Source organism: Centruroides sculpturatus, unplaced genomic scaffold (genome assembly GCF_000671375.1).
Source record: "Centruroides sculpturatus isolate CEXI.00-Female unplaced genomic scaffold, Cexi_2.0 scaffold233, whole genome shotgun sequence".
NCBI lineage: Eukaryota > Metazoa > Arthropoda > Arachnida > Scorpiones > Buthidae > Centruroides > Centruroides sculpturatus.
The window spans coordinates 274056-289981 of record NW_019384616.1 but is presented as its reverse complement, the minus strand read 5'-3'; the positions used below and the strand labels follow the sequence as shown (position 1 = coordinate 289981).

At 29.4% G+C, this 15926-nt stretch overlaps 1 protein-coding gene across 1 annotated transcript in view; it reads left to right on the top strand.

The window, feature by feature from the left end:
• The first annotated feature begins 6957 nt into the window (after nucleotides 1-6957).
• LOC111625382 (metabotropic glutamate receptor 7-like) overlaps nucleotides 6958-15926 on the top strand; it is a 61902-nt gene continuing 52933 nt past the window's right edge. The window contains exon 1 of the mRNA XM_023368519.1: nucleotides 6958-7069. The gene's annotated coding sequence lies outside the window, so the exon portion shown is untranslated. The remainder of the gene's footprint in view (nucleotides 7070-15926) is intronic.

Genomic DNA, 15926 nt, shown 5'->3' with positions numbered 1-15926 from the left:
GTTATCTAATATATAAATTAATGGAAACATTCTATAAAAATATTTTTTTTTATTGATTTCTGTTTACGTATTAAATTTATATTATATTAAATTTTCAAGTTAAAGGTTAAAGTTAAAAACATTAATTAGAAGGAAATGAGAGAATATAATAATTAGAAAGGAAAATACTAAAATTAATATAAATATTCATTAAAATTATTATGCATTTTTAAAGTATTATTATTAATTTTTTAATTACTACTTTTTATTTCGGGTGGGGGGTTCTGTATATATGAATGTTTGTGTGTGTGCCACTATTTTGTTCACCCAATTTGAAGCTTAATAAATCCTGTGCTTTTTGTCGAAATTTTCTGAAATTTTGCAGGAAGGTTTGTATATAAAGGGCATTGATGTTATTAAATTTTGGTAGTTAAAGGTCCACGGAGTGGGGAGATAAAGAGGGTTCGTGTGTAACTCGAGTAGGGTCGGATTTGATGCCGATTTTACTCGTTATTAGCATTTACAATTTTTTTTTTTATAAAACTCATCACTATCTTGAAAATTAAGCTTTTTACCATTTGATAATAATTAAAAATATATAAGGTTTTAATAATAAAATAGCATAACAGATGGCGCCACACACGCAGTTGTAAATGTTGCCGGGAAAGTTAAGCAACTCGTTGTTGGATTATTTCATTTATGGAAACTTTCCTTTCGTTTGAAATAAATTCTGTATATTCATGGGATTTTTTTCGCAAAGAATCAGATTTTTTACTTACTTTTTTTTTTTAGCAATCACTAAATGTATAATTACTTACATATCATGCCATCTTTTAACGAAATATTAAACAGATTGTATGCCTATCCTGACTGTTCTAACATAATGCAAGAAAATATTGTAATCGTGTCAAATTTGACCCACCAGGTTTTCTCAAATCTCAATGTTTTGAGACTCCCTCAACTCAAAAAGTTCAAAAACCTGGGAAAAAAATTCCCTAGATGTGTGTGTTGGCGTCTATTTCGTTTAATATCTCAGAATGAAGTACAAAATAAGAAACGAAACTTGGCATGGTAACTTGTATATAAGGGGCATTGATACTATTATATTTTGGTGTACCGAACTGAAAGAGGTGGGGAGATAGAGGGGATCGTGTGTCATATCTCGAGAGGGGTCGGACTTCAATGATAATTTTACTCGTTATTGGCACTTACAATATTTTTAAAACGTATCTATCTTAAAAAATAAACCTTTTTTTATTTCCATCGAATTATTCTTTTGTTTTTGAAATTATTGGAGAAAATGTATTGCCTTGTGAATGTTAAAATATTTTAAATCATTCGTACAAGTCCTTGTGAGGGGTAGAAAACAAAATTTATTAAATGAATAAAGTTCTATGGACAACAAATAATAATTGTTGATACGCATCAACAATATCTTTGTTTTTCGATTATCATATCGAAGTGATTTCGTTTTGTTGTTGAGTTTTCTTGCAATTTTCCAGAAGAATTAGTGAAAAGAAAAGTTTTTGGAGATGGATTGGAAGGATCTTGAGATGAAAACCTCCAAGTAAAGAGAAGGGTGATGAGAGAGAGTAACAGGCGAATAACCTTCTTCAGAATGTAGAATTTAGTCGACTTTCGCCAGAGTTATTGAAACATCAGAAGGATCCAGTGGGCCTCCTTCAGAGTCCTCAAACCATCTTCCCGAACGTACAGAGCGAGAGAATTCAAAGATTCATTGGGACAAAGCCAAGATAACAAGATTGAGAAAGGCTTTTGAGGAGTAAAGGAGTTGGAGATGAAAGCCAATTTCCAGCCCTCAAAGTTCGGAGCGCCGCCTCAAAATAAGAAGTTTTAAGTTAATCTGGATCTTCTCTTTCTGTTGTTTTGGCAGAGGCGAGAAATCCAACCCTGATGTTTATCCAATTTTCAACAATATTGCAATCAGGGATACAACAGCCAGGGTAAGTGTATATTTTGACAGATTGCGGTTTCTCTTAATTCAATTTTTCTTTGACAAAATATTTAATCTTGAATTCAAATATAATACAGCAATCACTTCGAGTGTTTGTTGTTTAAAGATGAATGATGGAACTGATTTTGATAAATAGAATATAGATTCAAATATATTATAAAATAATANTAATGTATCATTTAATTAACTTCGATAGCAAATTTAAAAATACATAATTAAACTTTGTCTATACTTTATTAATATGTAAACTAAATTAAACGTTAATATACTTATAAAAGATTAAACGAAGAATTAATTCAGAAGTTATTAATCAATTTTTAATTACTAATCGAAAAGAAATAATGTTACAAAAATTTAATGTACCAAGTAACATCCAACGTAAGTAACGACTTAAATTAAGTTATTGTGTTAAAATAAAATAAGTCGTTTTCGCTTTAAGACGAAGCAAATATATATATATAAGTGACATATTGTATAGTTATATCATCTATTTAATATATATGTTATAATAATATTACTATATTTTATCATTTTCTTGCATAAGTTTCGACACTGGACTAATAAAACTTTATTATATGAAATCATATCTACAGGTATTTTAGAATGTATCGATATAGTCTTTTCTGACTTGAACGCACTTGGCCTAGCCAGATTTTCACTGACCAGTGCAAACTTTGACCAACAACTTTCTGGGAATAAAGTACCAAAAAATAGAACCCTTTGAAGTTCTTCATTTTGGGGAACAACTAGAAGTAGGCCGGAGCTATGTTTGACAAATATGGGGGATGCTGTATAGAGATAGCATAGAGCAGGATCAAATACTTCTTTCAATTCGGTTCGGACTCTTTTTCCGAATTGCATCGAAGAAAGGTTTCAGACCTTTCAGATAGAATACCTGGTTCACTGTGTGGCCTGCAGGCACGAACTCCGAGTGAACGATTCCGAGAACGTCAAAAAAAAAAAAAAAAAAAACAAATTAACGTATTTTCACTTTCGATTTAGAGAGCCACGGCTTCTTCTTCCAGAAAGGTGGCTGCCATGTAATACTCTCTCTGAATTTCTTTTCGTCACCGGAGCGCCACATCTTTTATCATCATTCTAATCCTCCCTCCTATCGGAGATTTTCTTCTGTCATAGAAACACATTGGCTCACGAAAGAGTTCCATCTCCATACACAATCTTCAGCATCTTATCAACGAAACGAAATTTTATGTTATTCATCCGTTTGGACAGGACCCCATCCAGATTTTCAAACATACGTGTAAATTAGCATCTTAATACATTGTAATTCAAGTTTAGGTTGCCTTGAACTGGCTTGAACTTAGAACATCTAATTTTTCACAAGAAATGTAGGAATGCTTATTTAATTAATTTAAAATATAAATATGCTTCGTAAATATGCCTATATGATTGTTTTCGACTAGATTCATTACTCTATGTATTCGAATTAAAAGATATTTATTGTTAAAATTTGATATTAAGGAGCTGTTATGTCCCTAAATTATGTACCGTAGGTATAGTTGGGTTGGTATGCAGATAATCAATGAGATGCGTTACAAGGGGTGGAATATTTACGTAAACATTTCGTAATGGATTGCAATCTTTAATAGCAGAATAATTGATTTTTGTTTCTGAAGTGTTGCGTAGAGAACTATATTATTCGTGTCATAGTTTTGTACATTATGCGTATAATTAATAAAATAATGTAATGTTTGGTATCCCGTTCTGTGATTATACCTTAGTGTAATTAGGGGATTGATCGAGGATATGCGTTTCGTACTTTATGTGTTTGTATGTGCGACAGCGTTCGGAACATTGCTGGGGATGGGATGGTAATTGAAAAATACAGAAGTAGCGTTACGTAGTTTATGGACAATTTATACGAGAACCTTCTTTATTCGCGAATAAAAGAATGCTAAATGGTTGGATTTATGAATCCATCCGTGTAATTTACTCAATGTACTGTACCTTATAAATATTTTAACATAGTTGATGTTTTAAGTTTGTTATTAATATAGATTTTTTAAAACACATTCGATTTAACAGACACTCATTCGGCAATAGTGGACATTTTCCCCAATTATTCCGTTAATTAAATCGAGAATCTACTTTATTTTAAAACACTTTAGATACATAAATTAAATAATTAAGTTTTTATGACAAAATAAACTTTTAAAATTTTAATTCTTATAAACTTTTAAACAAATAAATAAAAATTAGATAATGACATTAAAATTTAATAAATATGTTTGTTTATGAATTAATTTTAAAATTGTCATTTTTATTTATTAATTAATTTTTAAATAAGTATACAATAATTAAAATAAATTTTTCTTTAAATTATTTAGTTTATTTACATTGTAGTTATATTTTTTGCTTTGACAAGTTCTATTTAAATTAAAATTTATATGACTCAATCTAAACTCCGTATTATCAAGTTAATACAACGAGACGAATTCATCACTAACGTTCCATTAAATATTAACAAAATAAGAAGAAAATAGTTAACGAAGAAAAAAACAAATCTTTATTTCAGAATAAACATTTGATCATTTTCATCTGATGCTAAAGCACCAAAGTCTCCATTATTCTTGAGAGTCGCTGTTTAAATCTTATATTATTTACTTCACCTGACAACAGAGGAATTAACAATGACTATTCAGGGAAATTTTTACAGATATTTAAGCTTATTCGTAAGATTCCAAGCGATGGTATATCGGATTTTTCAGTATTCGTCCCTCGTCTTGTTTGAAATCAATGTAATAAACTAGAAAAAATATTAATTCTTTTGAAAGAAGAGTATAATATATCTTAAACATAACCAAAAAATTATAATAAGTTTTTACACAAGATAAAATATTTGAACGTCCTTTGTTAAAAAGAAAGACTAATATTTAAATCACATTCTTACTATATTTCGTTATAAATTTATAAATATATCAGAAGAAAAGCTCTTTTAATTTGAATGTAGATATAATAAAATTTACATTAGTGAAATGATTTATCTAAATTTATATATAAGATAGCAAATATTCGAATTTTGAAGAAATCTGAATATCTCAGTAGCTTAGAAGCCAATGGATTAGTGGAGTGATGTGAAAGGCAATGCAACACATCCTTTCTTGATCCTTGGAAAATGTCTCCTGAAATGACTTTCTATGAGAAACTGGACACTATTTAGGTGTTAGAAACGTCAAGAAAAGATAAAAAGCTCCATACCACAATCCTTTTTAAACTTTTGGTATTATTAAATTATTATTATTATTTAATATAATTTTACGCTTTGAAAGCATTTTATTTTTTTACTGCTCGCTCAGTTCGAATTTTGAAGCGAATTTTTGTTAAATTTATTGTTCGAACTTTGAAGCGAGATACCAATGTATAGTAAAATGTAAACTGAGGGAAATAAAGTAAGATAATGTAATGATGGGATAATTAAAACAATTATTCTATCCCATTTGTCATTATTTTATTAGTAAAAATATTTTTTTATTTTAATTTAATGTTACTTTATTTTTTAACTGTTAGAAATTTTATAAAGAACGAAATGAAAATCATAATTTTTGATTAGAGATGCCAACAATGATCAATTGCTGAGTACCTAATGTAATACTACGTTAATTAATAACAAGTCGAGAAATTCTTTTTGTCAAAGAAACTGATTATTATTATTGCATTATTCTTTTATTCACAGAATACACTAGTAGACTATAATAGAATAATACAACAATGTAACAGTATAGTACTGTATATTATTCTCAGATCAATAATTTTCTCAATCTGTAGCCNAAACTTCAAATAATAACTTAATTAAAATAAATTATTTTCATGCAATTTTATTAATATTAAAATATCATACATTAGTATTTAATTCTTCGTTTAATATAATCTATGAGAAGGTTTTGCATCAAATTACGCAATGGAATACGGCCACGTAAGCCAATTAGCTAAAGTTCCACAGTTAACTTTAATCGTTTATAAACAAATTTTGGACAATTAAAGATAATATGTTTCACTGTTTCTTGTTATAGAGTTACAGGAGCAGAAGTATCTGTCAGGACTTATATAGCAACGAGTTCTTTTAATTAACAGAGTGTTCTTCATTTTGTTTTCCTGTTCTGTATTTATTTTTTCTTATGTTTATTAATTTTGTTTAGCTAGTTTCCTTAATAAATAAATTTATTGAGAAAATTCGATTGTTCTATTCGTGACAATTTATATGAAGATATTCATGCATCTTCACTCAAAAAATAATTAATGTAATAAAATTATGTTTAATAAAATAATAATTCTCAACACATACTTAAGGACGGACGACATTTGTACGTGAATAGAGAGAACAGTAAATGAATGCAGACAAATGTGGCAAGAACTTATAGGATTTTACAAATCAAGGCAATACAAGTAAGTCATTGGTGTAAAAGATACATGCAGCAGTTGGATTTAGGTGGAGAATGGATGGAAATTGCTTTCCAATACCTAGGTAGAGAGACTTGTCAGTATAGAATATGTCCATCTCGAATTGCGATGCAGCATTCACAACGTCGTGACAAGCTCGTTAACAAGACTTCTCACTATTACCGTTAGCAATTATGTTTGTTCTTACGTTTTGGATACGTGTGTATAATATTTATCATTTATTAAATTTCATCAGTTATAAAATAAACGAACTTGAAAATAATGCTAAACAATTAAAATGGCTGACGTGAAATGTTAATTAAATAGGAAATATTAGGTCATCTGTTTTGATAAATATCTTACTTAATTAGAATAAATTATATGAAGATAAAATAGTTACATAATTACAGAACAGGAGAAATGATGGGAAAAGCGAGAGAAAAATATCTAAGAATATATGCCTAGATTCTATTCATAATAGAGATTCTAAAAATATGACAAGATGAATAAATAAATAAGCTTGGAATAACGAATTCAATTCAATAGTCAAAGGTCATTAAATCATTGTTGCCAATTTATTTATTAATAACAATGAATATATGCTAACGTTACCTAATTATGAGATATTTATAAGTGTATTCAGGACATTAGGAAAAATATGTAATGCAGTAATAAGCTAACTGTAACAGTATTTTAAATATTATTCACAATAAAAAGGTATAGTATAGTTTTTTTCAAGTTTTAATTTAAATCAATAAACTTTTTTTTATTATCATTAAGAAATACCTTACCGCTCGTCCATTTAACAAGTTATCTAATTATTTGTCTAGAATTAAAATCGGATTGAAGCTGTACTTTCGCATAGAGGATCTCTTTATACCAGAAGAAAATTCTTTACCGAGTGGATATTTGCCAAACGAAGAGCGATATAATTTTATATTGATCTTTGTAAATGCCCACTCAGTAAAAAGTTTCCGTTTCGTATAGAGATTTAGCTTCAAATCGATTTCAATTCTAGTTTAGGATTACCGGAGTCGGAATATATATCCTTATTTCTGACCTACTCTAACTGTTATCATTTGAAATAAATTAATCTATAATGAATAATTCGAGACTTGTACGTAGTAGACGTCGTTTCTCAGGGCTAGATCGCTATCCTGTTTTATTGATAATGAGAAACTCCTCATATTTATCCTCATATCTATATCTCTTTAATATCATAGTATATCAAGCTATGAAATAACTAATAAATTTTAATTAAAAAATTTAACTGAATCAACATAATGGCGTGACGGTAAACAGTATTTGTGTAAACTTTCTGCTTAGTTTTTTCATAGTCTAGTACTAGTTCCTCATAGAAATTCCTTCTATTGGTAGATTGCCCAAGTTATCTTATTTCATCAAACCAATACAATCCAGCATTCTTCGTCAACAATTAATAAAAAAATTAGTTTATTAAATCAATATTATTATGATGAATCTTTAATTGATGAGTCAATTATTTAGTATATTTGACGTTTTCGCGCTGTTTGAACTAGAAAGCAGTCAATCTTTATATTGAAAAATTGCCAATACACGTAACTTTTTTACTAATTTTCTTGTGAAATTTTACGGATAACACTTTATCCTACGTTATCCGTGCTTACTCTTAACGCCGACGTCAACTTAAATATTGTTTTAGATTAGCTAATAGTTGCCAGGGGTTGAAAGGTAATTTTTTTCTGAATATATGTTTAAAATTTTCCTAATTACGAATTTTGTCATAAAGCTTTCCTTCAATAATGAAAACTTAGTAGAAAAGTTTTATTAATTCCAGTGCTTGCAAGAAATTAAATACGTGATTCTTTTTAAAAATTTCTCTTAATTGTTTTTATAATTTAAAAGCAATACATTATTTTACAATTTAAAACGTTTAGAATTAATTCAGACAATCGTCACTACCGATATACGATATATCATAAATATAAAACACTGCTATATGATATATCGAATCCTATTGTCGTCATTTAATCTATAGATCTATAGGATTAATTAATAAACCGAAAGGATGATTGAAAAAGACAGATGATAAATTGAAATCTTATGATACGTAACGTGCCAGATGATTTCTCCTTACGTGCCGCTTTAAACACGCATGGCATAGATTCGCCACCCCTGGTCTATAACTAAGAACTTTGGCTCATCTAGACCCATATTCCCGTAATAATTATCAATTTCTTATTATAGACGTGGCACAATACATATTACTTACATACATACATGTGGGGCTTTTATAAGTTTATTGATTATTTGCGCTTTCAAAAAATTTACTTCAATTTTTTTACTTCAAAATTTACCTAAAGGCGCGAACCTGCTAGAAACTAGTGCACAGAGGTTTTACGCACTTGGCCACTGTTGAGCGAAGGAAAAAAATGAACAATTACGTGTAAAAAATGGTGTACAGTGTTTTTATGAAAAAAAGCAAAAACCTTAAACTAAAGCTATAATTGTATCTATCATACGACTGGGTCTATAATAGGGGTGGTTCCTTGGAGCGGGATTGGATCCCTGGACATTCAGGAAGTTCGTTACTCGCATTTGAAGCCCATGCAAACTTTGTTACGACTCGATCTCGGATTCCTAGAGCAGTGAGTCAATGCTTTTATCGCCTAGGAATTCGTAAGGACAAATTGCTGTTCACTTATTGTGGATATTAACTTATAATTACGTATCTGATAATTAAGAAAAATATTTTTTTTGCCGTAAGTGTAATAATAAGAGTAAAAAATTAATGGTTTGAAAACAAAATGACTTTTCTGTCTTTTATTCAACTAGCGAATTAATTCATTATTTTAAAATGTATATAATATATCTAAATTTATTAAAATTTAATTGACTTCTAATTATTTCACAAAGTTTTAATATCAGAGATTTGATTTAGATCTATCTCCTGGTGAGAGATTAGATTCATAAGACTGACTTAAATTTTTATGTACTGTACATTGATAAGTTTTTGATTGTTTTCGAGTTTCAGAAATTCATATAGACGAATTTTAATCTACGCTATGAATACGGATTTACAGACAAAAACTCTACCGCTTAGACAATACTGTATGTCTAAATGGAATTTAAGACTATTATTGTTATTATATTATTATTATGTATATATATAGGTGATAGGTCAATATATAGGCTATATATATATACATATATATATTGATACATAAACAAAATCTCTTCCTTGATTTTAAGATACCTTTACTTTTAACACTAATAAACCATGCTTATTGTATAAAAATTAGTGTTGTAACGAATAGTATATTCGGCGTCAGGCCGAATACCGAATATTCGGCCAAGAGCGTGGCCAAATAGCCGAATATTCGGCCAAACTATTCTGCTCGATTAACGCACGTACGAAAATTGGCACGCAAGCCGCATTATGGCAAGGATCCTGCTCTCTATTGGCCCGCTGTCACTACGCTTCGCCAATCGCGTTAATTCTTGGCAATTGAAGCGGACAGACGACAGTATCATGGAAGTACTGTATGCGATAAATGATAATATTAAATGTGGATAACAATGAAATGACCTACACATGTAANTGAAGGAAAAAAACAATTATTTTATAAAGACAGAAAAGATACGATTTAGGACTATTACCTTTTAATTGTACCATTCTTATCGTAAATCGTACTTTGATATCTAATTTTCTTTACGAAATCTAAGATGATATATAAATTTATAGTACAATTTTCATCCAGCTAACTGCTTTTCTTTATTGAAACGGCTTGAAAAGCCATATCTTTCTGCTATCCGAAACACAAAATGCCATAAAGTTTTGATTATCAAGCCAAAAAAAGCAAGACTAATTCGAGAACATATCAAACTAAATCCATTTTCATTTCTGAACTTAACTTTTCGGTTTTCCGATTCTTTAGTGCTTATTTAAATTCTTTAGATGCCTTCTAAAAGCATCTAAAGAATCATTTAAACAAAGCTTTGGCTTGTTCTTCTGAGGATGAGCTATCACGCAATAACCTCCATATTAATCCCGATACGAAATAGATAGATAGAGCAGTGGTACGATTTAAGCGCAGGTACGAATTAAGTAAGTTTACCTTACAGATATTAAATAAATTATTTATTTTACTATTAACGTAAAATACAATAATGTATTTGTATTTTACATTAGAATAAAACAATTAAAAGATTTATATTTCTTTATGGCAGTGTTTTTCAATCTGTGAGTCGCGACCCCCAGAGGAGTCGCAAAGCCCTATACGGGGGTCGCGGGTGAAAGAAAAAGACAAGTGTTTGTAGGTCCTACACTATAATAAAAAACTACAATTTCAGTGAGAAGGTTGTGCCTGTTTATTTTACAGTATAATTCGGTTTTCGATCGATATTTAGGTCTCAACAGAAAGAAAATTAAATACGTAGTTTTTAAAATCACTGATATAGTTTTAATATGGCCCTGGGTGGTCGCCAGAATTTTTTAACTTGTAAAGGGGTCGCGTATTGAAGAAGGTTGAAAAACACTGCTTTATGGCAACTAATATTAATTTATAAATAAATATCTTGTTTTTGTGCTTCTCATTCTTTACTGGTAATATCTTAGAAGTGATTAACATGAAAATGAAACAAAAGCTTTTCAATATAATTTCAAAATATTTGAATATTTAAAGCAATTTAAATATACGCACTTAAAGTCATCTATAGTCATCCATATATGGCTCATGTCTATAACTAAATAATTATATAAATGAGCAGCAAATTATAAATTGCTAATTATGTAAATTAACTAAAAATTTTGTAAAATAATGTTACATTTCTGAAATCAAAATCAAATTAAAAAAATCTGAAATCAAAATCGATTATTACGTATGTAACTTTAGGAAATATTTTTATTTTATTTTAGTTATTCACTTACTTTAATGTTAGGCATATAACAAATATTTAAAAGTTTTTCTTATTATGAAAGTGGTATCATAATTAAAACAATTTTATTTTTAGAACTGAATACGTGGCATGGATATTTTAGACTCTATACTAAATACATTTTTAGTTTCTCATTTCTTATTTCGAAAATTTTTCTGTTTAATAATTGACTAAATTTTATGCTTCTAAAGTTGGTAAAAATTGAGCCATACGTCTCGCTTGTTACTTTTGTATTTGTGTTGGCTTAATATGGTGGCTTGTTGGATAAAAATGCTGTAAAGTTGTCAAGTATTTTTGTTTTTGCAAATGCTAGAATAGATATTCTGTAAATAACAAACACCTGAAGCAAATATACAAAGAAATATTGTTACGGAAATAGTGAAAATGTTAGTCTTCACCATTGAAAAATCGTCAAGATGTTGAACTGTTGATAGCTATTTCGGTAACGTCAGACTGTTTGAAGTATCGTTCACAATAATTACAACAGTATAAATAATAAGGGAAATAAAAAAGATCTAGCAAAACTTGCAAGCAGACACAAAGCTATATCTTTATTTTTCTGGATTTTATGATAATAAGACAAAAAAAAGAATAAATTGTTATTGATGATATTGAGCATTCTATGCTGTGAAAGCGAGATACGTCATACGAAGAATAAGAATCCGAATAGTAACAAGAATAAATGTGAAGTATCTATTATCGACCGAAAAATAACAAACTATTCGTGCGAAAGACAAAGAGATGATCTATCATTATTTGAAACAATGTAATCGACGTGACAACTTTAAATGCATTTAGTTTATACTTAAATGGAAATTCAATTATGAAGTGACTATAAAAAGGGGCAAACAAACATATTTTCTCTTACACAGAGAGAAGAGAAAAGCAAATAACAAGCATGTATAGATGTCCAGTTCAGTTGTTAAATAAAATTTATTATAAATGAAAGAAATGAGTGTTGTGAATGTAGCACTATCTAGAGACAAATGGTGTTATATAGTGTCTCCAATCTTTTGCCCGATATTTTGCAAACGTTGAATACAAAAAGTTTTTTCTGTACAGTTTTTTTCATTCGGCCTTAGTTTTGAGTTATGCGCAAAAACTGTCAATTTTTTAAAATATTACTTTTTGATATGTAATTAACCAATTTCGATCACTTGTTTTTCCTTTAATGAGGCAGCATCTTTCCTGCTGAATAGATCTTTTTATAACCTTAAAAACATGTTTTTTTTTTTCAAAGAGAAGTTTTATACAGGTCTTAAAAAGGTTTAAAACTAAAAATTGACTATTAATCATTAATCCATTTTATTAATGAAGCTTGACTCCGTTTTAAATTTTTGTGACCGGGATCAAACGTTGATATTGTTAGTACACATCTCTTTACAGTATTATAGCAAACGATTTCACATGTCAAAAAAACAATATACAGGTAACCCCCGTATAACACGGTAGTTACGTTCCAAAAAATTGCCGTGTTATGCGAATCCGTGTTATACGAAACAAAGAACTAATACGAAAAGGAGGGTTAGGTTCCAAAAATTAAAAAACATGCTAGTATATTTTCATAATTAAGATAAATATCTTCATTAAAATTTTTTAAGTGATACATATTAATATAAATTAAACAATATTTTCTTCGTCATCACTAAAAACACTATTAATTAACCGAGAGCGTTTTCTTTTTGGCAAGTTATCCTTATCCTCTGAGCATTTTTCTGCATTATCTTCAGATCCATGCTTTACCTTTTGCAAAATGAATGTAATTTTAGATTGCTTGCTTCTAGTTAAAAGGTCTTTATAAATTTCCTTATATGGTGCTAAGCACTTATGAAGAATAAAGCAAGTATGGAATAAGGGAAAAACATTCGGCAACATCAGAAGCAGAAGCGTCGCGATCTGGCAACATTGAAACAAGCTTCGAGAAGGACCACGTGTGTCGACAGAAGGCGAGAAAAGAAAATTTACATACTTAAGTACTAATAGTTCACGAAAATAATAATTTTCGTGAACTATTAGTACTTAAGTATGTAAAAATTTATTACATTTCCTTTTGTACGAGGGTTTTACCCAATTCTCGAACCGTGTCAGAGTGAATCCGTGCTATAAAAGTACCGTGTTATACGGGGGATGGTACCAATTCTCGAACCGTGTTAGAGTGAATCCGTGCTATAGAAGTGCCGTGTTATACGGGGGTTACCTGTAAACTATTTCAAGATCATACGTTTTTGTTTTTATATTGTCTACTTGAACCTTGTTTATAAATAGGATTTATAATACTGGTGTCGTTTCTGATTAGCAGAGAGAGGAATTCTTATTCAAAACGTAAAACGAAATATCTTTATTTTCATCAGGGAAAACATTAGAAAAAAAAGTGAAAATAAAGATAAAGGTCCAAGCAGACAATATAAACATTAAAAAGTAAAATATTAAGAACATAGAGGTAAAAAGAATAAATCATTTCAGGGTCAGTTTGGTAACCTTGACCAACTTTTTTTTTTTACCTTGAAATCTTTTTTGCACTATCAGAGCTCCACTGCGCTCTAAAATGGTGCAAGAAAAACATCTCTCATGTGATAGAGCTTTACCATAGAGCACTGTCATTCTCTATAGCAGTGTTTCCCAAGATTTTTTGTGCTATGCCTCATCTAAGCCTTTCTAAAATTCTTATGTCCCCCAAACATATACAGCGGCTATACGGTTAATAGGGTCTTGTACAGGTCTTATTAAGATCTAAAACTAAACACAAACTATCACTCATTAATCTGCTTAACTAATGAAGTTTAACTGCATCTTCAAATTTTCGTGACCATCAACTTGGATCCGGAGTCAAAATTTCAAATTATAATTTGAAATTTGGCCTCTGCAAGGATCGATTATTAATAATTATTAATACAGAAAGCTTTATTATTGCTCATCTCAAAAGAAACAAAGAGATCAATTTGGTGATCCTAACCATCTTTTTTACCTTGAAAATATTTTTCTTGCACTATCGTAAAGATCATCTTAACACAAGCAAAAATGGTCTCATCAATTAGTTCAATTAGCTGTATCTCGAAAACAAAGCCTTAAACGAGAAAATTGATGAAAACACTTTTACTTGTGCTGAGATGATCTTCCTGATGCCATAGAAATCTGTTGGAACTAGATTGAAAAGTAAAGCTCAGCGAAAACATCTGAATAAAGGAAAATTTTGAAAGTTGTGGCATAAGAATATTGAAACTAAATTTGACATGCAAATAAAGTTCACCTTACATAGACTGCAACTAAAGTTATTGAATCTAAAATTATTTGGCTGAATATTATAACACCTTTGAGATAATTAGAGAAGGAATTAAGGCACAAAGGAAAGCTCGAAGCCTTTTTCTGAACGATGATTGTTTTCCCCAAATTATTATCATAGTGAAATTGCTTCATCCAAAATTTTCCCGATAGTTATAGTCTGTGTAATGTGTACTTTATTCACATGTTGAGTCTTACTGTCAAATTTGTTCTAGTATTCTTATGTCACAACTTTCAAAAGTTTTCGTCGAGCTTTATTTTTCAACTTGATTCCACCAGTTTTATTGATTTATTTTTTATGGGATTTCCAATATTTTTCAGTCATCAATAACTTCATAATAGAATCGTTTTCATAATAATTCTATAGTCATTTCACAGTCATGTGATAGCTGACTGACCAGCAATATGCAACAATTTAAAAATGGGCTATTATTTTATAGATACACAATATTTTTAAATAAAACCTTCTAAAGGATAAATAGAAACGGTCAGCTCTCGAACCAGCTATTAAACATATACAGAATTTCTAGATTATTCTGTACCTTAATTATGTTGCTATTCTCTTTCGTTGTAAATCTAGACAACAAAATTCTGATTGCCTAAGTTTAAGACAATTCAAAGAATTCATCTAAAATTTAAGACATTCATTGTAGTCATTATGGACATTATTTTAAATTTCATCTACATTAGTCTTCGAAATATTAAGGTTCAAATTTGGCACTTCAAAATTAAATGTGTAGCAGAGCTTTACTATAGAGCAGTGTTTTCCAACGTGGGGCCCACGCCCCACAGGCGGCAATTGGATTGTTAAGAGGGAATTTCGAAAATGGATTCGTTCAGAGTTTAAGTTAATAAGAAAAATAATGTTTTTAAGGTTATGAAAAGTCTATTCAACAGGAAAAAATACGCCTTTATTCAAGAAAAACAAAAAAATTATTAAAATTGTTTGACTAGAACTAAAATATTATAGAAATAATATTTTACAAAATTGATAGTTTTTTTCGAAACCAGAAATTATATGGAGAAAACTTTTTTTAAAAGAACGTTTTCTATCAGTCGGCAGAATATCGCTCAGAAGATTGAAGACATCCTGTATATATCTATGGAAAAATTACCAGAATGATAAACAATTTATTTATTTTATTTTACAAATTTTACAGTAAAGCCTTATTATGACAATGTCTTAAGATGACTTTTGCCATTTAACAATAAAGCAACAACACCTATTTAAAAGAAACCAACAAAAACTACAAACGATCATACATACATACACTGCTTACAGAGATGTTTAAATACAATAAAGGACAGGTGTAAAACATAAGTTCGACATCTCTCACATTTGTATTAGCCTGATAAATAAAAAAAGTCTCCGAATCTG